This window comes from Hemicordylus capensis, chromosome 3 (genome assembly GCF_027244095.1).
Source record: "Hemicordylus capensis ecotype Gifberg chromosome 3, rHemCap1.1.pri, whole genome shotgun sequence".
Classification (NCBI taxonomy): Eukaryota; Metazoa; Chordata; class Lepidosauria; order Squamata; family Cordylidae; genus Hemicordylus; species Hemicordylus capensis.
In genome coordinates this window covers 135,190,762-135,216,583 of record NC_069659.1, presented here as the reverse complement: position 1 = coordinate 135,216,583, position 25,822 = coordinate 135,190,762, and the positions used below count along the sequence as shown (strand labels likewise).

Below are 25,822 nucleotides of genomic sequence, written 5' to 3'. Positions count from 1 at the left end.
TCAACAGCAGAATTTTTGGGGTTCTTACAATTTATGGTGTAATATCTTCTCTGAAATCCATTTGTAGAAGTCTGGTGCACACAGTTGTTTTCACCTCACACAAACCACTATGGTCCAGTCTCAGACATGTGCTTTCTCATGATCATGGCAGGTGTTGTGATAAGAGTTTGAATTCAAAAATAATCTCTTATAGACCATTATGCTTGGAAGACAGTGGTGATAGGAGGAACTCCGAATAGAGGCTGAAAGTATACCAACTGTCATTGCTGAATTTATTCCCTCTTTGTATTAAAATTATTTGTCTCATTCATTTTTGTATATTTATTTGAACCTAACATGATATGGTGTCAGAAGTGTTGACTGAGAAAACAGTGAGGTAATTCACACAATCAAAAACTGTGTTCTACCTAGTTTTGGGAGCTGTGTGTACTCCCAATTTCCAGTTGTGTGGAAGCAAGGAGGAAAACTGGGTGGCTTTCCTACCCCCTACCCCCACCCACCCACCCACATAAAACAGACACCAGCAACAACCACTAAAGGGATTCTGTGCTGGGGCTGGATCGGAGCAGTTGCTCTTCTCCTGCTAAATATAAGAGAATCAGCACTTTTAAAAGTGTTTTTCTTTTAACAGAGCACTCCTACAGATCAGGGGAGAGAGTGAACTTGAACTTCTTTCGTGCATGTGGGAGCACAAACAGTCCATAAAATCTTCATAAAAAGAAAATTAAGAACATAGGAACAGTGTTTTAGGTACCATAACACAGGGAATGCTCAGGATAAACAGAGACAGTTGGATGTATAAAGTCCAATATTCAGTAAGACTTACTCCTGAGTCTTGACAAGAGCCCTAAATTGAGACTGTGGGGCTAGGCCACATAGCAAACGTGCTTCAACAGGTGAAAAGTTGTAACTCAACATCAACACATGTGTGGTTGTGGTCATAAGGTGAAACAGCATTATGAAACAGGCAGATCATATGCAATAAGGATGGGGTTGCACCGAGAGCATGACTGCTGTGATATTCCAACACTTTCTCGGTGTGTTCCTTTATCATGTGAGGGGCCTGTTCATCTGAATACTTACTGTCACAAGGCTTGGAAATTGTGCTTCAGCCAGGGAAATCAGTCCTGGCTAATTCTAACTCACACTTCCTGTCTTGATTATTGATGCATGAATCTTCCCCAGCTCAATTACAAATGGAGAAGGCCTTTCTTAACTTAAAACAAAACAAACATTCTGGAGAAAAGCTGAAATTTTATCTGAGGGAGTTCCTGCCTACTGCCAGCCCTCTACAAATTCCCCACCTTTCCTGTACTTCTCAAACTTCAAAGATGAATGGAAGGTTGGGGGAGAAGTAGTGAACACAGGAGGCAAGACCCGAAGAAGCCAAAGACAGAGAGTCTACCATGCTCCTATTATCACTTGTTTGTGGGAACTAGTATAGAGTTTTCCCCCTCTTGTTAAACAAGTTAGGAGTTACACTCCCCCAACTGAGCTAACCCAGTTCTGAGCATTCTCAGAAATCCTCACGGATGAGTGAACAAACTGCCCTCAGTTTTGGGGAAGTAGTCCTCCGCCCTTGTCAATGAGTTTTTTTTAGTATATCTTTTTATCTGCAAAGTACTTTCAGAATTTTTGTTGAAAAGCAGTATTTAAGTCACGGTGGTGGTGGAGGTGAAGTGAGGGAGAGAGCGAGGGAGAGAGACAGAGACAAGAAACAGAGACAGAGAATGCATCCTAACTCTAGTACACTTTGATGTGAATACATGCACATGTACATGAAACCCCAGATGCAGAAATGGTACCTTTATCACAAATCCTTCTTGTGTGAGAGCATGTCCAATATTCCCTGATCAAGAACTGGCAGTCCTGGTTGTTCAAGGCTGTGTTGTACATTGGTCCAAAGAGCTGGGTCTTCTGGATTTCCAGTTCAGATAAGTTTCAGGGCCCACCTCTCTCTCTCTCTCCCCTATTATTGCTTAGCAAGTGCAGCTAAAACAAAGGTGGAACTATTACCAGCTGCTTATGGGCAGCAGAAAATATGACTATGTTTCACCTTTGTTGTGGTCATTACATTGGCTGCCAGTTCTCTTCCGGGTCCAATTCCAAGTGCTGGTTATCACCTATAAAACCCTTCAGGGTTTGGGGCCTGTGTACCTTCAGGACTGCCTCTCCTGTCCAGCTTCAATCCACCCTGTGAGGTCATCACCGGTGGGCCTTCTCAGAGTTCTGGGCCCAGGGGAGGTGTGTGGGACCCAGGCCCGTGGGAGGCCCCTCCTTATGAAACACCCTGCCTCCTGAGATTTGTAATGCCACCTCCCTTCTGTCTTTTAAGAAGCTTTTGAAAACTTATCTATTTTGTCAGGCATTTAATTATCAATGCCCCTCCCCTTCTTTTCACTCGTTGTTGTTTTATGTCTGTACACTGCCTCGAGTCTATGGAAGTCAGGCGGTCTATAAATTTGCTAAATAAATAAATAAATATCTTCTGGGTTTCCTCATTTTGCGGTGTGGTTTTTCAGAGAGGTGCTAGGGAGCTCCTGCCACTATCTAGGCATGTGATGTCATAACCCAACTATGAGACTTGATGGGAGTCCAGGGGAGAAGTATCAAGAACTGGATCACTTTCATTAGTAAGCCAGGCAGAGATTTCATTGGAGTCTATTTTTCACTGGGTTTGTTCAGAAAATCTAGCTCACATAGCTTCCCAACACTTAGTGAATATAGCAATAATTGCTTGCTTTGATGGCGGGGGGCGGGGGAAATCCCATCATTTTCTGAATCCAGTTTGAGTCTGAATTTTTGTTGATTTCAAATGCAGAATAAGCAGCAATGGCCTGGATCATGTGTGTGTGTGTGCTGGAAGAAGTGCTTTAAAAAAAAAAAAAGACGAAAATGACCTGGGAAAACACGTCTTCAAAAAGTGTTTGTGGAACAAAACCTTGAATATTTTCTGATTTTCCTTCAGTTCTCCTTCATATGGGCAATAGAGCTTTATAGCTTCTTTTGAATCCTCTTTTGGAACTCAGTCAGGGTAATGCTGAACGTATTTAAATCTTCCTCATAAAAGGTTTAGTCTAAGTTGCTTCTCCAGTACTTGTTTGAACATTAAATATGCAAATAATCATCATTACACTTCCAACAATTACACATGTTTGTGAGCACTATGTCAAGTACTGGCAGCAGTGCAATCATTTGTAAAGACAAATATTCCATTCCAAGAGATGTCATGCTGCTTAGAAGATTTCTTTTTGTATTAGTAGCCACACTGCTGCTTCATAAAGTGTGCAAATGAACGTGACAGTGCTGCCAATAGCTGCCAGTTTCTTCCTCTCAGCAGAGCAGATGTCAATCAACCATCCCAAACAGACAAGGCCGCTGCAGACATTAAACATGCAGGATGTAGAGAGCAGGCCACAAACAACACAGGGATCTTGCAGACTCCATGTACTCGCTCCTCTCTCCCCTCCCTCTCTTTCTGAGGAGGCCTGAGGCCTTTGGAATATTTTAATTTCTGATTTCTGACTATATTACCATGCGTTTGTAACAGATGAATTGTAATTTGTAGCTCTGAGGTGATATGAAAAGCTGCCCGAAACCATAGGACAGCTGCAGAAATGTGTGGCAGGTTTCCTCTGTTCTTCTTTTTCTCTTTTCTTCCTTCCCCTCCTGCTTCTCTCCCCGCCCCCTCCCTTCTCTCTCTGTTGCTCTTTATGTAGTTATGGATAATTGTCACTGTTCACTTTTATCACATCCAAAGTAGCAGCTTAGAGAAGCTGTGACTTTAGTCACGACTAATCTTGCCTCCTCCTGAAGTGGGAAAATCCCAAGTATTTCAGGGTCCTATTGATAACCCTTGTGCTTCTTTTCCATAAAAGACGGATGACTCTGGCAAGCTTGGGAGAGTGCAGATAATGGGATTGACTTGGTACTTAAATCTCAGTGAACCAAGACAGCATAAGTAATTAGTGAATTGGATCCATACTGGGGTGCTAATGACGGCTAATACTGCCCCACACCATTCTAAAAACCACAAGATGCACATCCATCTCACTCAGATAAAAACCAAAGGGACACTGCTTTGCAGGCGTCATTTATTTCGACTTCTCCTGTGCAGAATTTATTCCTTTCTTGTTTGCGGGGGGGGGGGGGGGGGGGGAGAATCTAATTTTCCAGAAGTGACATCCTGAAGAACAAAGTGACCATCCTCTCAGCAGAGTTCATTATGATTACAATACCTCTGGTGTTTTTAATTAAGAAAGGCTAATTAAGAGAAACCACGCATTTATCTTCTTATCTGCTTGTCAGGGGACAGAGTCACAAACACTAACTGTATGTTTGTTTGCACAAAGCAGGTCATTAGCACCATATTGGTGACTGATATTCTCTTTATTTAATATTAAGGTATTCCATTATTTCTTGCATTGTCAACTTCTGAAAGTGTGTGTGTGTTGTTGTTGTTGTGTGTCAGAGAGAGAGTGTGAGTGAGTGAGAGAGGTGTATTTCAAACTAAATTATTCCTTACCCCTTCCCTATTGGTATAATTGCAGAGTATTTGTGTATGAACTAGCATTCCACCTCATTTTTCTTTTCTCATGAAGTGATAGCATTTTATCAGGATAATTTAGATAAATGTCTTTCCATAGGGTTTGCTTATCCTTCCAGGAGCTATGATCGACAAACAGCCACGTAAGATGAATGGCACCGTGTTTTGGTAAAATGTATTCTCAGCTGAGAGCAAAAAGTGTTTTAAAGTGGGATGAATTTCTCTTTTTCCTCAGATCTGATTAGCAAACAACAAAATTCCACTCTCTTCCTTGGATATATATTAGAACAAGTCTCTTACTCTCAGACATAAAGACCAGGAAATGAATTCCCCCTTTCAAAATAGTGAGCTGTTCCAAAAGAAGGGTAGGGCAAAAATAGGGTGGAACAGTACCAAAACACTTACTGTGTGCGTGTGGGATGAGGCAAAACCTATGTAGTTCAGGTTGATGCTTGTTTACTCAGAAATAAATCCCAGTGTTTAATATGGGTTAACCAAAAATAAAGTGCACAGAATTATAGCCCAAGCTCCAGATAAAGAAAGTTTGGAACATGCCTTTTAGATCAGTGTATACAAATATATTGTGTATGTATTGTATTGTATTGTATAAAACATGCATGTGATATATGATGTATATAATGTGTAACTTCGATCTCCTGGGAAGTTGAGAAAGATGCATTAATTTGTTTTCTTGTACTATGTTTCTAACATTGAAGGCCATGATAGTCTGAAGCAAAGAATGTCTGGAATAAAAATGGCACATTGTGAGCTTGGTCGCCCAGACATCCAACAGTCATTGTGTAGCCAGCTGAGCTTTGAAGCTAAACGAATCAGTCCTGCCTCTTTCAGTCACTTTCTCAGACACAATTTGTCCTGTCCTAAGAAGGTGTGGCTCTGAGGAGTGACACAGAAGGATGGAGATATATATATATGTATATATATAGACACACACACACACCACTGCAAATCATCACCCATATACTACAAGGCTTGTTAACGGAGATTGGGGAGATAAGGATAAAAACCTATATGTTAATCTGAACAAGTCAAAATCATGTTGATATTTTTTTTTGTTTCAAAAGTGAAAACATCTCTGCTAGAGATGGCATTCAGTGTTTAGTGCATGTGTAAGAAATAGAGGAGGTGGGCAAGTTTTTTTAATATTGACACACACACACACACACACACACACACACACCCGTTTCTATCATCACATGAGGAGAAAAGGCAGTTGGTCTGCAAATGATTAGGAAACATGCAGCAGAGCTAAATGTAGAATGAATAAATGGACATATTCTCTGATGAGGAGAGACTGGGTATGGATGGTGTTAATTGGGTGAATGAAGACAAATGAAATGAAATAAATTCTTGGTCTAAATGCTACTCCAGAAAAAAGACAACTCTTTCAGCTTTTAGGAAAAGCCAGAAAACTAGCTTTAGGATGTTGCATACTGCTCAGTGAGCCTGCTGGATGCTTTCCAGATGACACCTAGAACATGCTTCAGCTTGGCAGGATCATATTGGAAACGATCCCCAGAATCTCAAACTCCTACAATGGGAAAATACAGCTATTTTTCTGCAGTGGAACTGCAACGTTGTAGCACCAAATCGCAAAGATAAAATCCAAAGTAAGGCATCAGAAATGTGAACAGCGCCTTGCTGTCAGTGCAGAGACTGCAGTGTCACGACACAGGAAGTGTATGGTAGCACACTTTGCAGATCCGTAGTAACACTGCGGTAAGTGTTAATCTGGAAAGTGCCCTGTCAGGGGCATAGCAAGGTTGGAGTGGGCCCAGAGACAAGATTTTAAAATGGGCCCCTTCACTAAAGCTCAGCTCATGAAGTAAAGAAATCCTAAATGAGGCTGAATAGTGGTAACAAAAGGCATAGTAAAAGTGTGTGTGTGTGTGTGTGTGTGTGTGTGTGTGTGTGTACCCCAATAGAACATCATCCTAAATTATTTTTTTAAAGGTTTTGTAAATTGTGGACGATGCAAGTCATTTAATGGTAATAGATAAAAACATGCTGTTCTGGTAGCTCCAAGTCTTAACACTCACATCAGTTTCGGAGGATGAATACAACTGAAGGAAGCCAGAGCAGGTGCGCAGCTGGGGGAGTCTGTCATGTGACTTGCCTCTGGTGGGCCGCGCAAGGCAGTGGGCTCCCAGACAACTGTCTCCCCTTGCTCTATTATAGTTACGCCCCTGCGCCCTGTACAACTATCCTCACCCTGTTTTGGTCAGATGTAGAACCTTTTGGAAAGCATCAAGTTCAGGGGAAACTCGTTCGTTTTTCTTGTAGTTGAAGGGGCTGTGAATTGTGCTGATTGGTCAGTCTTATTGATAATCACAAAGCTATTAACCACTTCAGCAATTTTTCAAGTTTAAAAAACTTGGTTGGATCAAACATTTTTTTAAAAGCATAGGGAAAAAAACCCAACCCACAAAGCTCTTGATTATTTATTTATTTGAGTTGGGCAGCCCATCTGAGGAAAGAGGAAAGGGTGGGAAAAGATGGAGGAAGAAGCAAGGTCAAGTATCATCTGAGGAGCAAAATTGGGGAAATGAGCTTATTTAACATCAGAAAACACCAAATGAATCCCTGTTTGCAGGTACATCTGTACACATAAATAGGGAATTTAAAATTAACATGAATCCTACTAAAGAACTGGGTAAAAAAATCTTTTTAAAATGTATGTGTGTTTGCACAAAATTTCTCACTACATATCAACAAAACATTTTTTTATACTTCTAATTTCCAAAACCATTCAATGTACTTATAAATGTCCCTAACGATTTTCTGGAGAATATGTTTTCCAGTCCATCCTCTCCCCAATTAGGCTCCATATATCCCCTTCTGCGTGTATATACAGTACCATGCCTTTCTCACATGTCTTAAATGTCCACTCACCTATTTGTTAGTAGTCACTGAAGGTAATCCTGACCTTAGAAAAGTGTGCTTTTTAAGGCAAAATGACCTTATTGTAATTTTAGCTGGAATGCAGAACCCAGAAAGATTGCAGTCTGTAGGCACAATGCCTGTATCCCGCTTTTGCAATTGGCAATGCCTATATAATGCTATCTCATTATTGTTTAGAGGCAGGGGTCCACTTTCTAGTAGTCAACATGCTCATGCGTAGGGAAGGTGCCTCTTCCTAGGGGTTCTGTTACCATTTACCTTCTGATGGAGTTTCTCCTTTTAATACCAATATAACCCTCTTTTAAAATGCTTACAGCACTTTCCATCACTAGGGAATGCTGGGATCCTTGAAACATTCTGCCCCCCCCCCACTAAACAAACAGGAATTCTCCCATCACTCACATTTCTTTATCTGATCTTGCATATATTTCTATTTGCTGCTCTCCATGTGTGTTTTCCCACTGATGCTCAGAAGTTACGCATAGTGTAGGAAATACCCGATGGGGGGGGGGAGTTGGGGGAATGCAACTACAACTTGTTTTTACTTCTGAAATATTAACTGTTTTGCCAGCAAAGCAGGGAGGCTTTAAAAGTAATCAAGGCAGAAATCAAGACAGAGCAGGCATCAAAGTTATCTACCTCAATTTCAGGCTGAATCAAATGGGAAACAATATGAGGCTGTGATCTTTAGCACACAGTCTTGTGAGTAGGTTCTACAGAAATCAAAGTTCTAGATAACGGTGTTTCGGATAAGGGTGAAAATTTTCAGAGTTTATATTAAATGGTATTAGAGGCATGCTGCATTGGCCTGAAGAAGGTTAATCATCAAAGCTATTTAAAAAGAAGAAGAGGCATTATTAAGCTATCACAAATTCAGTTATAACTGTTTAGTTGGATGATCCCATGGGTGTCTTAAAAACAACATTTTAAAAGTTGGATGGTCTCATCTGCTTTTTTTTTTTTTTTTTTTTGCATGGTATGTGGGTCTAGGCTACACTGATAGAAGAGTTGGTTATTTTTTAGGTGGACCATGATGGATCAGCCACAGAAAAATGTGAATGATGCCTGAGATGAGGCACTCAATAAGTGAGATGCACTTACTGCAAATCTGTATTCACTTCCTACACTCCTTGTTTGTGGCTCAAGTATTGTAGCAGAAGTACAGGAGGTACTCAACAAAGCAGGTATTCTGTGGTATAGATGAAGCTTTCACTGACATCATACTTCCGTTTTTGCAGCTTGCACAGCCAGTGCTAGTCCAAACAGTCAACCCTTTCTGGCATGCAGAAATAGGGGAGACCAGACATAGCAGGGAGAGGAGTTGTTTTTTAAAAAAATATATACATATTTTAAAATAATTTCTCCCTTCAAATGGGAGTTTCCACCCCAAATGGCTTGCACCAAAGCAAGCCAGAATATAATCCAACAGCAATACCAGAATCCCATCAAAATCCACATAATATTTTGACCTGTTACAACCAAATAGATCATGTCATACAAAACACTTCATCCAAAAGCTTAATGGAATAGAAAATTTTTTATCAGTTACTAAAAAAATCTGGATTGTCGTGCTTCTCCTAGGAGGAAGTTTGAAAGTGGATGGAGCACAACTTGAAGGGTCTTGCTTTTATTTAATTTGGTGTTCAGACTGAATAAAGTACAGGACCTAACCACAGATGTACCTAGGTAATTTTGGAACCTGTACCCAAAGGTCTTTGGAGCCCCCACCCCCACCCCCACTGCAAGTTAAGCATCATCCCCCTACACAGACACACACAACCTGTGACACATGCAGTATTTTTAACACATGGGTTCTTGGGGGCAGAAACAGCAACTGAACTCACAAGAATGTGAGAATATAGAACAGGTCACCAGGAGTCGACATCAATTCAACAGCACACTTTAGTTTTATAGTCATGCAAATCTGCATTAGCAGAAACGTATCAATACATAACATATTTCCATCCCATATATTGCTTCCCCCACTCCCCACTCTGTCTCTAAAGCACCTGGCACAGGTCACAATCACACTTGGTCGCCCAGCACAGTGCAGGCCAACAGCGAACACACCACCCAGGCCAGAATAAAAAAATTGGGAGCTCCCAGGGGATGTGGAGGCCCTGGACTTCAGCCCCAAAGTCCAGGGGTAAGAGCACCACTGGGCCTAACCATTGATCCTATAACATGCAGGGATCCAGTGGGAAAAGGTGCATTAGAGGACATTTGACACTTTCCCAAATCTCTGAGTATGAACCCTTAGACTTGTTCGCATGATTTATTTTTTATCTGCCCAACCAGCTCTAATAATCTCTGAGTGCATGTTCATGTAGACGAGCATTAATGTCTTAAGCTGTGTATTGAGTAACTGCAAATATACTGAGCAGAAACTCCCATGATCACCACAACACTTTCCCCCAGCTGCTAATGGAGGTTGCTTCCGAATACTTCCATGATCAGCTGGGCCACACATTCTGTTTGTCCATGTGGTTATACACCTGAGGATGGTAGGAATTACTTGGATTATTTTTTTTAAATGTACAAACCAAACGTCTAAGAAGAGTATAGAAAGAAGGGGTTGTTGTTTTTTAACAATATTAAACAAGTGTTTGCCCTTCTAGTTCCTACTTCTTCAGACTTGCATGGAAACCAAAGTCCACAACCCAAAACAGAAGAAATAAGTATATAACAGAAGAAATAACTAAAATATTCCACATCTTCCATTTTCACTGAAACGGAACACAGAAAACTATTTCTTATACAAGAATATAATAGGAAAGCTGAAAAAACACTGTAATGAGAAACAGTTCTCTAAACTTGATCCCACATACCTCAAACCTGCCAGTTGCTGGCAGGTTTCCACTGGTGAAGTTTAAAACTGAGGTAGTTCTTGTCTGCTTCTAACTGCTGATAGCACAAGCTATCAACTGGTATGAGAATAAAGTGAAATGTGTGTGCATTTTCAGAATGCAATTTATAACATTAAGCAGTTATTTGCCAAGTCTTCAACATCAGATTGTGCATCTTAAAAATAATTTGCTTGGACAATTGTATAACTAAGCATTTAGTTTTACTTTTTCCCCCACTCACTTTTTCTTCCTTCAAAGATGTGTTGGAATTTGTAACCAAGAAGATACATAATTTATTAGCCCTGGACTTAAAAAAAGTAATAAAAATTCCCCAATCACAAGCTTCTAAAGCAGCCTCTCAGAGCTGCTTGATAAAGCTACAGCTCCACCTAGTGTCCCCACAGAATGTTGAACAATTTTTCAGAGCTGTTCTCTCAGAACCAAACTTTCTCTCCGCCCGCCCCCCTCCACTCCCATTTTGTAATTAATATATTCTGCTCCAGCCTGGGGAAGAAACTTTAGAATTTTTCTTAAAACATAAATGTTATTAGGAAAAATGTTTCAAACATGTATTGAATATTTGATTTTGATTTAAATAAAAGGAATTTATTGTGAGACTTCAGGCAAAAGGAACAGTTTCTGGTACAGTGATCTTTTCAACATGTAACTCCTCCACTTGACATCCTACGTATTACCTATAATTTTATCCAGCATTTTAAAAAATGCATCCTTCTATCCATCATCTGTCTTTTCCCATAAATTCAAAACATCTCAGCAATTCAGTCCTCAATATATTTCATTTTCTATTCTCAGAAATTTGGGAAGTGAAAATACCATTATCCACATTTTAGAGTTGCACAAGTGAATCATGGCAAATCTTGCTTTTACAAGCAACATCTGTAGCACAGTAGAAAGCAGCTTAGAACTCTGAGTATCCTAAACCAGGAACCAGCCACGTTTTCATTTTCTAAATCCCACTTATACTAGTTTACACAGGGTTATACCTAATTATCTGCTTGTGTTGCAGGTTAGGGTAAATGTTTAGATCAGATGTCGTTAATTATTTCACAGCAGTTTCTGGAATTTTTAGAAATTGTCTGGATATTGTTCCCGTTCTGAGGTAAATAGAGCATTAGAGCAACATTGTGATGAAAATATGCCATGTCCATCAAAATGTGAGGAAATGTTTGGGACTTTTTCCCCCTGGAGGAAAGGCTGGTTCTGGAATAAGCAGGAACTTATTACATCCTTGTCTTCAGTCATCTAGAAATGGAGTTGGGAGTAACACCAGATGCTCTTCCCTTGGGGTTAAAGGAATTGACAGTCTCTTGTGGTTCTCTTTCCATTGCCTGAAAGCCCCAAGGAGAGTGTATATTATTTTGCCAATTCACCATTAGGCCCACGCCAGAGGACTGGTCTGAAGCATACTAATGTTTCTGTTCTGTTACTTGAATATTCAGTTCACAAGCAATCAAATCATTCTCCATTTTAATACAGATGAAGACATGCATTTTTATAAACAAATAAGAAGGGCCCAGGACAGATTTATTTTATTTATAACATATGTATTAATTTAAGCTTTGGAGCTTTCTCCATGTTAAAGTATGGTTTATCTATAAGAGAAAAACAGGCAGCAGTTGTGCAAGTTATGTACCCACTTTTGAAAAGGAAGTGAGACAATTTGTAATCTAAAATGAAAGAGGCATATGTTAATCCTTTCCATGATCAGAGCCTTAGATTAGCTACTAAGTGTATTACTAATTAAATCAAATTTGTAATAAAATATATTAAACTGATAGAAACTGCTGTAGTTGCAGTGGACGAAAGAATGTACACGAATCCCATACTATATAATGTTGAATCCTCATGTCAGAAACATGGAAAGTACTGAATAGGAATATAATTAATATAGATTAACATAGACACTCAGAGACAAAGGAGGTGCACTGGGATCTAGTTAAATTTTTTCTTTACTTCTGACCTGCGCAAATCTAAAACCTCTCCAGATTAGCCATTTAAAGTGCCTATATATTATCATAAAATTGTCCAAAAGTTGGTTAAATGAGAATAAGTTAATGAAAATGTAGTTCTGTTGTGGTGATGAGTATCTGGCCTTAGCCAAGTGTCCCAGATATTGACCTGGCGGGTGGAGGGGGGGTAGTCATATAACCTATAATGTGAGGTGTCTTATTTAATCCTTGGCATACTTACTTAGGCGCAAGCTTCATTGAGCTCAGTGGGATTTACCTCCAGTGTACCCTATAACTGACACTGGGTCTCCTTGGGCCTATTCTGACATTGCAACAACTTTACCACACTGACTGTCTACCTAGGAAGAAAATTCCATGGAAGTCAATGAGTATTACTTCTGAATAAACACACATGTTGAGGAATGTATAGGACATTTTGTACTTTACAAAGAAGAAATTAAATAACAAATATGTGTATTCCTTCTGCTAAAGTGCAGGAAGTTAGACATATATGTCCACCCTTGTAAAATCTGTAAGTTTCAGCTGTGGCTCTAAAGTGCTAAGTCAAATTTTGTAGCAACATTAGTCCTGCACTGACCAAAGTAATAGAGCCAAATACTGCCAACAGATTTAATTTTAAGAAACAGATTGGTAGAGAAAGTGCCTAATCTAAAACTCAGTGAAGTCATTACAGCCTGATACCTCAAAAAACATTAGTTCCTTTGTCAGCAAGCTAAGAAGAGAATGCTAAGATTAGATTTTAAGAAAGTAGAATCACAGTGTTAATTCATCATTCAGCTTTAAAGTGCAGAAATACAAAACACCTTAGGCATCTTATGCACATTTACTTTGGATAAAGTCCCATTAAAGTCCATGGTACTTCCTTTTGAGTAAAAATGCAAATAATTGGATGGTTAAAGGGTTTTTCTTAAATGTAAGCATTCATTTAGGAATATGACTGGAATTTATATGTATATAGTTATAGTTATAGTTAAAACACAAATTTAGTTTTTCGGCTTCCTTGGTCTCTCTGTTTGCTAGGTATGAATTCCTTCCCCCTCCCCACTCATGCCCCTAACTCCTAATGGTTCATCAAATGCGAAGGAGATGTTTAAAGTGTGGGTAGAGAACAAATATTAGCAGACGCTTGTTGTGCAGGGATGAGGAAGATGAACCAGATGATATTTTCCTCTTCAATTCAACAATTAAAAGTTTCAGCAGTCTAGTTGTCCTTTGCTCGAGTTACTGTACAGTAGGAGTGCGCAGAAGTTGTTTTCATTTCATTACACCATTCATTTCCAGTATTTAAAACCTCATTCATTTAGTTACTGGTTCATTAGGGATTCCATTCACTTTGTTGCTAATGGTGGCCATTTGCATCACCCTGTTTGTTTTCATAATGGAGTTACCTTTTCTGTAGGACAGAGCACGCAGTGGTTGGGGTTTTGCCCCATCATTTAAAATGGAAAAGAAGTGATAGAGCTCCAATAGATATGTGGCGGGACGGTGGGGAGTGTTCTCCTACCTAAGGGACTAATTCGATTAATACCTACTTAGCTTGAGCAGTCTGCAGCCTCAGGTGTTCCAGATTATTCAGGACTGTGACCTAAAATTTGTGATGCATTGACATCTGCCAAGAATATCCGATGTGCTGGAGCTTGCTCAATGATCTTGCTTCCCCGCCAAACAAGCAAGTGTTCACTATGCATGGAACTTTCAACTGAAAACGTGCTTTCCAGCTGATCTCATAGACCCACATGGGTGGAAGTATTCCATACTATGTGGAGCCCCAACTACACAAAAGGGATTGCTTCTGTGAGCTATGCTTCTGAGACAATCAAGCTTCAATCACTATGATATGGTGAGGTCATTCGCACAATCAAAAACTGTGTTCTATCCAGGGTTGGGAGCTGGGTGTGCTCCCAATTTTCGGTTGTGTGGAAGTAAGAGGAAAACCTGAGTAGAAGTGATCGTGTGGAAGCAATTTCCTCCTACCTTGCTTCCACACAATCACTTCTACCCAGGTTTTCCTTCTGGATGGAGAACAGTTTTGATTGTATGAATGACCTCAGCATATATCTTAGTGGCATGGAGGTAATTTCCACATGGTCTAGTTCTAGGCCATTTCTTTTACAATATATGAAACCATCATGGAATAGGTGGAGTGATGTGGTTGCTTCTTTCACTTTCATTGTTCAGTCACTGTCCAATTGAAGGAACAGAGACAAAGAAACAAAACTGATACCAATTTACAGTTTGCTGTTGCTCCTTTCTTTACACAGATAGGAAAGAGCCATTCAGACCAGACTCTGTGGCCAGTTGTAATTAAACCAGAGTATGCCAGTTGCAACAGCTCTCAGCTCCTTTGTGATGAGAAAGAGTATGTGAAATAGGGGTAATACTTAAGGTGAGCAGGGGAGCACTCACCTCTTCTGTTTCAGATACATTATTTATATTTCTGGCCAACTCATGAGTTCTACACACTAACTATTGTTACAGACAATTAAACAGGCTTGCATACTACTACAGCTGCTGCTACTACTATTACTACCGCACTACTAATACCACTACCAACAACAACAATAATAAATTATGTAACAAAGTCTCGCACCCCAGAATCTGAAATTGAGCCTCTGACCCCAGATTCAGAACTGTCCCAAACTGCCTTTTGAGCAGCTCAAAAAGGATCTCTCCAAACTGGGGGAGTGGGCGACAAAATGGCAAATGAGGTTCAATGTTAGCAAGTGGGACGAAACATTGGGACACATTGGGACGAAAAACCCCAACTTCAAGTATATGCTGATGGGATCCGAGCTGTAGGTGACGGACCAGGAGAGGGATCTTGGGGTCATGGTGGACAGCTCGTTGAAAGTGTCGACTCAATGTGTGGCAGCTGTGAAAAAGGCCAATTCCATGCTAGGGATCATTAGGAAGGGGACTGAAAATAAAACGGCTAACATTATAATGCCCTTATACAAAACTATGGTGTGACCACACTTGGAGTACTGCGTACCCCGGATTCAGAACTGCCCCATTGGAGGATAAGGCAGAAGAGTCCATGGATGAGACAGGAAGTTCCCACAGCCCAGATCCTGGACAGTCCCACTCTGCCAGTTACCACACACCATGAGAACCAGAGGGACCAGTTCCAGCACCACCACCATTACCTGAGGATATAATCCAGCCTTCATCTGCTGATTTGGAAGAGTCCTCCAAGAATGTGACAATCAAAATTTTCCTCCCATACCTCTAGAGCCAGCATCTACAAAATCGGGCAAACCCTTTTTAAGCTACAGAAACTTCTGTGATGGGATTTGGATGAGGCCAAACCGCCCTACCTGGTCAGCATTTAGCCCCAGACATTCACGGGAGCAAATTTTTGCTCTGTTGTTATATGCTAACTCACCCACTCCAACTCAGTTGTCTGAGGTTCTGACTCCTTCCCCTGATTAGTGCTTCTCCCTTTGAATTGTCCATTCTTTGCATTTGTCTTTGCTGCTCATAGCACCTGAATCCCTGCTTCCATGGAAACTCTGATGCAGCTCACAGTTCCAACCTGGAACTGGGCAAATGTGCAGCAAAGGCAATGATGCAAAGTCAGGGCCAGCCTAGACCAAATGGCACAACAGGGGAATATAATATTCAGTGTTCCTCTCCATGCTGTGGCAGAAAAGCCAGCTTTTCTTGGACTGTCAGTTGGATATATTTGCATCCTATTAGCAGATAATGTATATTGTATTGAACAAAGTCAATTTCTGGCAATAAATCCTTGCCAGCTACAGTGTCAGGATGAAGGGGGAAAGCCATGTGACTACCCCCTTTTTTGACCTCTCCTCCTATAGCAGTTTGCAGCTCCTCTGACAACATCCTAGGTAAGTGACATATCAGGTGATATAATTCATACACATGCACACGCACACACACCTGGGGAAAGTGAGCACAGCCTTGCAAATTTGGCTTGCAGCCAAAAGCTCTTGTGTCCTGGGCAAGCAACAATATTGATCTCAGTTGGCTGCAATGGTGGCCTTAAGCCCCTAGAATAAGGAAGAGTAAACACACTTTATTTCATGATGCTGGAAATATTATGTGGCCTCTGATATGGGGTGGTAGAGCCTCAGTAAATGAAGTGATAGCTTTTTGAGTGCATATATTTGATGCTGAGAGTTTTCTACACCACATATGTTACTGGCAAAATAGGCTTATTTGGCATGTATGTAAATCTTCTAATTATTGAATGTTTAACTCCATGTTGGATGAAGTGTGTATATAACTATATATAACTAAAACTATAACACACTCTGTGTGTGTATGTGTGTGCACACGTGTGCGTGTAATGACTGACAACCAGAGCAAGGATGTACTTGTGAGAGAGCAGCTTGACCTTCCCAACTAACTGCACCAGTGAAGCATGGAAGCAGCAATTTTTTATTCTCTCCCTCATTCTCCAGGAAGCCCTCTGTGCCACCTGAAAAGATGTCCTTGAGTGTTGTGCAGTCCTCAGGTGTTGCAGAGTAATTACATCTTGTATAAGTGATTATACAGGAATCCACTTTAAATGAGAAACAAGAGTGTGATATTCATTACTAACCAAAACATAGATGTTGTTCCTATGATCAGTCAAAACTGGATGAAGGAAGCCAAGCCTGGTCTTGGGGGATCGTACAAACCTCTGGGAGCCATGTGGCTCTCAACAGCTGTGCAGCAGCAAACCCTTCAAAGATCCTCGCTGCTTGACCATGAGAACACCTTTAACCCGGGCTAAATGATTGTGTGTCAGTGCCAGGCAATGCTGTGCAGCTCCAACACAGCAGCAGCCTCCCGGACAGTGCCGGAGAAATCCCCAGAATGCACCACATACTTGTGGGGTGCATTACAGGAGTTCTGGGGGCTGGGGTGACATGTCTCAGCCTCCAACCCTCTGCGTGGTTGGAGGAGGCAGCTGCATGTCTGGGTGCATGATTTCCACGCCCAGACCCAGACCAGGGATCGTCTGTGGGGGGAGGGAATCTTTTAAAGTCTTCCTCCCCTTGTGCCCTCAAGTTCTTTCTCACCGATTGTGAGAAAACAAAAAACTAAAACTAAGAAAACAATAAATGGGCTAACCATCTCTTATGCAGAGAGAGGGAGAACCTCTCAGTTTGAAATTCAGGACAGCAAGTGAAAAGCAAACAAATACAGTGACTCTGTCCCCAAGCCAGTACACAGATACATTCAAATTAAAGAAGCATGCCCCATACAAATAACAGAGACAATATCAACAGGAAAATCCCAACATTGGGGACATATTTGGGGGTGGGACATAGAGCTTCCTGGGGAAAGTGGAGGTGTCAAAATTGCTTCTTCCCTGTTGCATTGGTGCAGTTAGTTGGAAAGTTCTGTTCAACTGCTCTCTCTCTTGCTGCACCAGATCATTCTTGCTCTGCATGTCAGTCAATGTATCCTAATACATATATAAATTACAGATAATCTTGTTATATAAATCAGTCTAAGAATAAACTATCTGAAACTCTTTTAAAAGGCCATCAGTGCTTCTCATCAAATGAGGTCATCCTTTCTTTCTGAGCTAGGTGACAGCCATTCAGTGGATATATTTACTAACCACCCTGACATATTATTTTTTAACACTTTAGTCTAAATATATACAATACAAACCTGTAATTTGACTCTGTAACAGTAAAAAAGAAAGAATGAATTATTTGTAAATCATCTGCTTTCATTTATATTGTTGGCACATGCTTGGCTGTTAAGCTTGGTGCCAGCTAGGTTATTATGAGCCAGATCCTTCTCATCTCCTGCACAACATTAGGTCTTGAACAACAATGCCTGCTCCTCAGACCATCTAAAATATGGGAGATCATCCATATTCGCCAACTATATCAATACAATTTTTTATAAGACATAAAGTACTATGGTTCCAATGCAAACATTTTCAGATGACATGGCACATATCGTGAACTGGGGAGCAGGGGGGTTGTAAGTGGGATCACAGCAGCATGCCCCACCCTTAAACTAGGTGGCCCATTTTCACTACACAGCCTGTACTATGCTCATATGTATACAAACCATATGTACATAGGCTCTGCATGTGCAATCGGGGACCCAATTTCATCAATACACTTTATATATGCATAGGAACTGAACAGACAGTCTGATGAACACATCTAGGTTGGACCTTGCTTCTGTGATCTTGCTTCCCCCGCCATGCACATAAGTAGGGGTGTTCATGTACCGTTTGGTGAGGTTCAGTTTGAATTTGAACTAAATTCAGACCAAATTGCGGGTATGTGAACCAGTTCGGTTAAACTGATTGGCTGGGCCAGTTGGCTCAATGAATCAGCTCGAACTAATTTGAAGTGGTTCACAATCAAACCGCTCAAACTGGTGGTCCAGTTCTCAATAAAACCAGTTCTGCACATCCCTACACACAAGTTTTCATTCTGCATTTAAATGTCATCTGAAAAGTGTTTGAGCAGGTTATAGTGATTTACGGTATTTAGCAATAGCAATAGCACTTACATTTATATACCGCTTTATAGCCGGAGCTCTCTAAGCGGTTTACAATGATTTAGCATATTGCCCCCAACATTCTGGGTACTTAATCTGTACCCAGAATGATTTGTATTTAATCTGGAAGATTTCCTGCCAACATGATCTCTTTTTCTGGCTTAATGTTGACTACCTGAGATGTGGTTCTTGCTGCCATGTAGTTGCCTGCCAACAGGCCTGGTATCTGCATGAGGCATCTTCAGGCAAATGCCAAGGGCCTGGCTCCCCAGAGGGGGCCACCACTGCTGCTAACTGCATTGCCACTGAACTCTCTCCATCCCATCACTCTTTTCACTACTGGCATACTGCCATTTTAATTTCCCATAAAGCATTGCTCGGGGGGGGGGGCATTGTGCAAAAATCTAAATGGCAGCACACCATCACTGCTGCTACTTCCCACTCAGTGAGTCCAGGAGGACTGACCCACCCATGGCCACAATAGTAAGAGGAGTGCTGACACTTGTAGTCCCATTACTCAAATTCCAGTAAGCACACCAGCAGGCTCTCCACACAAGCAGCATGGCAAGCCATGAGGGTCTTGGCCCGCTCTCCCCACACATGAGCAGGCAGCTCGCCCTGGATTCCCAGATCGTCTGCTGACACGATTACCAGCTCCATCACGGAACCGGTTGGGGTGGCGGGGATCGGGAGTCTCCCAGCCCCTGGAAGTACCAAAATGCCCCGTGCAAGTGCATGGGGCATTCTGGGGAGCCCCTCAATACCAGGCGGCTTATTGTAACCTCCTAGTTTGAGGTCTTGTGAGTTGCCACAGTGTGGAGCCATGTCACAGTGACACATGATCCAATAAATGGGGCTAGTGGGGCACTTCCTCTTCTAACCTCATTTAAGGGGAGGGGCATTTTGGGAGGCTTGCTGCCTGGAGCCGTACAGCTCCTGTTGCTGAGCTGGCCTCCCTTAGCCTGGTTCGCCTGGTCAAGAGAATAGCCTCCATGACTTACATTGGAGGTGACAGTGTAGGGAGATGGTCAGCAGAGGCCCTACCACTCCTGAAGCCAGCCGTGTTTCCCAAGTAACTCTGATAATATTTGAACGTGTTAGAGCAGTTTACACTGTCATAATTAGGGCAGGAGAAGCCTCTTACCCACATTTGGGAGCTGTGCATGCTCCCATTTTTTGACTGTCAGTTAAAAACAAGGTCAGAGGTACCATCCGCAGCAACAGCTGGGTCAGACGGCCTTTTGTCCTACCTCATTCAGAAACTACCTCTGACTCAGTTGCTGCTCAGCACATGCTCATGGAGGGTGCCTCTGACCTTGTTTTTAACTGACAGACAATCACAAAACAGGAACGTGCACAGCTCCCAAACAAGTGAAGGTAGCTTCTCCTACCCTAATTAGGATCATGAGAACTGCCCTATTATCTCCTGCAAAGAGTCAAAGGCGTGGTTATGTCCTTTGAGACAACAGCCCTATTTGAGTGTCTACAATTTGCGGTTTTGTACCATAATGCCCGTGAGAGTGTACCCTACCTACACTGACATGTTCTGTAATCCCACCCCCTGTGCAGAAGGGTCTGTTTCCTCAAACAATGTGCATCAGTACGCACTGAAATGGTGGTGGGACTTACAAGCATGCTCCTGTGGATGCTGTACCAGGATATCACATATACAAGATAAAACATGCTGGAACAGGGCTAATATTGGTGTGGAAGGTAACCACATTATTTGCTCCGCTTATATAGCATGAATGTTCAAACATTTCTATAGAAGTGTAGGATGGAGCCCCAGGAGATTGATTACTAAACTGCTTCTGCATCAAAAGGACCAGCCCTTTGTAATTCTGTTTTGTAATATTTACTGAATTTTGAATTTGTGAATTCAAAATGTGTTTAAAACACATGTTGTGTTTAAAACAATGTGTTTAAAACAAATGTGTGTAGAGTGATATCTCGCATGACAATCCAAATGCAAACCTAAATGCAAAGATGTGCTTTCAGAGTTTCAGAGCAAGTGTATTCTGAAGTCAACGTTTAAAAGATTATTTGGTAGTAGCAGGTCCCAAGATCCGTAGAAACAGCATACTCATTTGACGTGTTCATAGTCTTACTACCAACCTCTTGTTCACAAAACATAAACCAACTGCACCTATTTTTCTTTGCCAAATGTTGGAGGGTATGAATAATTAAGGTTCTCTGGAAAATGTGCTTGCAGATGCCACACAGCTTGAGCACAGCATGATGGGTCATATGTGTAACAATGGCAAAAAAAAGTGAGCATTAAATAGCAGAGATTTCTCAATGAAGGCAACAAAAAGAACTGAAGAAGTGTTGCATAGCCCCCAAAGGATATGAAACATATATTTGATTTTATTGAAATGAAAGGGTGTTTTTCCTCCCAATACAGTGAAGGTTTTGAATTATTGCTCTTATTGTACACCAAGATTTCATGACTACTTTACTCACAGTTTCTTGTACCTTGAATGACCTGCTTTCCACTTGTTGGGCCATACAGAAATCCACTTTATTCTTGTTTGTAAGAGGCAGAATCCATCTTAATTTCATTAGCTATGTGCATGGAGAATATCTGCCATGCATTGTCTGAAATAATTCATTTTGATTAGTGTCTTTCCTTTCCTTCTCAGAACAATACCGACTTCGCCTTGAAGAGAACTGAAAGCAGCTGATGAAGTCAGATAAAATCTCGGCACTCAGTTAGGATTAGGTATATGCTGTTTTGATGAGAGGAATTCCAGTGTTCTCTAGAATCTAACACTCTGTATCAACTCATCTCTGGATATCCCCCTTTTTATTCAATCTCTCATTTAGCATATTTATATTCCATCCTTCAACAACAAATATTTTCAGGGCAGCTAACAATAACAAATAAAGATGAATAAAACAACAAAATAATATAACAAATAAAATCAGAAAAATAAAATAGTAGATCTATTAGAAGCATAAAACTAGTTTTAGTGGCGGTTAAAAGGCTTGGGGGAATTAAAAAGATGTTTGCTTGCCATCCAAAAATCATGAATGGACATCCAAGCTCTCCTCTCTGGAGAGACTGGGTGACATCCAGACTAAGTGTCTCAGTTATATAACTGAGGCGGCACTATATTTTCGTGTGTGTGTGTGTGTGTGTGTGTGTGTGTGTGTGTGTGTGTGTGTGTGTAGAGAGAGAGAGAGAGAGAGAGAGAGATATTTTTTCCGAGAAGGGAGAGGGGTCAGGGAATTGAGTGAGTGTGGGGTATCCAGAATTATTTTTATACAGCAATGCAATGCAGACTCACTACTCCGCTGGGAAACCCAAGTCCTGTCCTGTTCTATCTTGCCCCACTTACCTTTATGCCTCACAGCTCCAGAGTCTCTCTACCCAAACTGGCTGCTCCAGCATGAAATTCTTACCTTCCTATCCCCATGGTCTAGTTGCCACCTCTTTCTCACTCAGTCCTTAGCTTCCCATCCCTGTCCCCATCATCTGAGCAAGCAGGGGGTGGGGAGGAGTCAAAAGCAGTATTCTAAAGGATTATTTAGTTTTAATAGGAATTACATAAAGTAATTTAGTCAGAATGTCAGCCAATATTCCAAAGGTGTGGCGCCACCACCAAGACGGATAAAACACATAATTAACCAATGGAATTCTCCGCCACAAGATGTGGTGACAGCCAACAACCTGGATGGCTTTAAGAGGGGTTTGGATAACTTCATGGAAGAGAGGTCCATCAATGGCTACTAGTCTGAGGGCTATAGGCCACTTACAGCCTCAGAGGCAGGATTCCTCTAAATACCAGTTGCAGGGAAGTAACTGCAGGAGAGAGGGCATGGCCTCAGCTCTTACCTGTGGGCTTCGCAGGAGCATCTGGAGGGCCACTGTGTGAAACATGATGCAGTACTAGATAGGCCTGATCCAGCAAGGCTAGTTCTTATGTAAGGTCTTCTTTCTAGTCACCACTCGCTGTTCCTCTGACAGTGGGCTACTCAGAGAAGGGTCTCCCAAGATTACTTAAGAGTCCAAAATGGCTCATATTGGATTACATTATCGTTTAAGTACTTGGGTCCCAAATTGTGAGGGTTTTTAAGAAAAAGTACCAGCACTTTAAATTGTGCTGAAATAGACCAGCAGCTAGGGATGTGCAAACAGGTGCAATGTCAAACGTGTTCAAAGTTGAACCGGTTCGGTTTGACCATTCAGGGTTGAACCAAACCATCCCCTGTCCGGTCCAACTCCAGACCAAACACCCACCAACTGTTCGGGTGTGTGTGGTTCATGGACATTTAAAAATAATAATAATAATAATAATAATAATAATAATAATATTTTTTACTTACCCCCTTTGGGGAAGTGGTTGGAGGTGGTGGTGGGGTGTCTGTGGAGGTTCCACCTTCCCCCAACGGCCTCTCTTCATACCTATACCAGCCCTTCGGCCTGTTTGGGCCTTCCCTCTCCAGTGCGGAGGCCATTTTAGAGGCCGCCACACCTGCACAATTAAAAACAATGTTCGCGAACCCCCCCGGAACAGACCGAGGGGGGGGGTCGAGGAGGTGCTAGACCAAATTGGCCCAGTCTGGTCCTGGTCCTGGTCCGGTCTTGAACCGAACTGGACCAGCCGGTTCTGTGCACACCCCTACAGGCAGCTAGATAATCTATTGAACCACCAGTAATTAGTTACTGTTTACTAGGTTCCAGGTAGCTGCTGAGTAGCTGTGTTTTGGCCTGAGGTATCATCAGTATGAACATAGGAACATAGGAAGCTGCCATATACCGAGTCAGACCATTGGTCTACCTAGCTCTGTATTGTCTTCACAGACTGGCAGTGGCTTCTCCAAGGCTGCAGGCAGGAATCTCTCTCAGCCCTATCTTGGAGAAGTCAGGGAGGGAACTTGGAACCTTCTGCTCTTCCCAGAGCACCTCCATCCCCTAAGGGGAATATCTTACAGTCTTTACATGTGGTCTCCCATTCATATGCAACCAGGGCAGATCCTGCATAGCTAAGGGAACAAGTCATGCTTGCTACCACAAGACCAGCTCTCCTCTCCTTAGACCAGCTCTCCTCTCCTTAATATCATATGCGGATGACACTCTGTTGTATCTCTCTTTTTCATCATACACTGGTGAAGCGGTGACTGTTGCAGTAAATCAGTGCCTGGATGTCATAATGGACTGGATGAGGGTGAACAAGTGGAGACTCAATCCAGACAAGACAGAAGTACTGTTGGTTGGTGATTTCTCTCCCCGGTTGCATGGGTGAATGATGGCCTGTTGTAGATGGGGTGGCACTCCCCCTAAAAAGGACCAGGTTCACAGTTTGGGGGTGCTCATTGATCCAGCACTGTCACTAGAGGCTCAAATATCCTCTGTGGCTCGGAGCACCTTTTATCAGCTTTGGCTGCTATGCCAACTGCGACCTTACCTGAACAAAGATAGCTTGGTCACAGTAACTCATGCTCTGGTAACCTCTCACTTAGATTACTGCAATGCATTGTATATGGGGCAACCTTTGAAAACAGTCCAGACACTGCAGCTGGTACAAAATAGGGCCAAACTGAACTAGTGGATGCCACCTCATGCCACATTGGCTGCGTGGGCCTCCTACAAAGATTGATCGATTGACTGACTGATTGATTGACTGAATGATTAAGTGCCGTTGACTCAGTGTTGACTTTTAGCAACCACATAGATAGATTCTCTCCAGGATGATCTGTCTTCAACTTGGCCTTTAAGCTCTCTCAGTGGTGCATTCATTGCTGTTGTAATTGAGTCCATCCACCTTGCTGCTGTCTGTCCTCTTCTTATCTTTCCATCAACTTTTCCCAGCATTATGTACTTCAAATGACAACAAAGATAGCAAGCTTACAAAGATAGCAGGCTGCAATTCTGATCCTTTAATAAGTGTGGCCTCATCCAGAACAGGGGAAGCATCTTCCTGGGCAGATGAACCACCTACCAAAAGTACCTCAGTCTTGTCTAGCTTCATTTTATTGGCCATCATTCAGTTTATTACTGATCTCAGATACCAGTTTAGCACTTCCAGTGCTAAATCAGATGACAAGGCAAAGTAGTATTGTGTGTTAATGTCTTGGTAAGCCTGATGGATGATCTCCAATTAAGAACCGACAGAGGGAGTGTGATTTTCTTGGTCCTTTTGGATCTCTCGGCAGCTTTTGATACTATCAGCCATAGTATCCTTCCGGAGTGTCTGGGGGTTGGGGGTGGGAAGCACTGCTTTATGGTGGTTCCACTCCTACCTTTCATGCAGATTTCAGATGGTGTCCCTTGGGTCCCTCAAGGCTCGATACTGTCTCCAGTGCTTTTTAACATCTACATGAAGCCTCTGGGAGAGATCATCAGGAGATTTGATGCAAGGTGTTATCAGTATGCTGATTGCATCCAAATCTATTTCTCCATTTCAACATCATCAGGTGAAAGCATAATATCCCTAAATGCCTGCCTAGAGACAGTGATAGGCTGGATAAGGGATAACGAATTGAGACTGAATCCAAATAAGATGGAGATACTTACTGTGCAGGCTCGGAACCCCTGATTTTGACCTGCCAGTTCTGGTTGGGGTCACATTTTCCCAGAAGGAATAGGTACACAGTCTGGGATTGCTTCTGGATCTAAACTTCTCCCTGGTGTCCCAGGTTGAGGCAGTGGCCAGAGGTACTTCCTATCAGCTTTGGCTGATAAACCAGCTGCACCCGTTATTTGAGATAAATAAGCCTCAGAACAGTAGTACATATGCTTGTAATCTCCAGACTTTACTACTGCAATGGGCTCTAAGTAGGGCTGTCTTTGTACATAGTCTGGAAACTGAAGTTGGTATAGAACACAGTAGCCAGGTTAGTCTCTGGGTCATCTTGGAGATATCATATTACTGCTATATTAAAAGAATTACACTAGCTACCAATATGTTTCCAGGGAAAATACAAAGTGCTGGTTATATCCTATAAAGTCCTAACCAGCTTAGGCCCTGGGCATTTAAGAGAGTGTCTTTTTTACCATGAGCCCTAGCGCACATTGAGATTATCTAGAGAGA

At 41.9% G+C, this 25,822-nt stretch overlaps 1 long non-coding RNA gene across 1 annotated transcript in view; it reads right to left on the bottom strand.

Annotated features, from left to right (window-relative positions):
- LOC128351225 (uncharacterized) overlaps nucleotides 1-2,460 on the bottom strand; it is a 43,214-nt gene extending 40,754 nt beyond the window's left edge. Inside the window, exon 1 of the long non-coding RNA XR_008319652.1 lies at nucleotides 2,057-2,460. This is a non-coding gene — a long non-coding RNA (uncharacterized LOC128351225). The remainder of the gene's footprint in view (nucleotides 1-2,056) is intronic.
- Nucleotides 2,461-25,822: the final 23,362 nt, after the last annotated feature.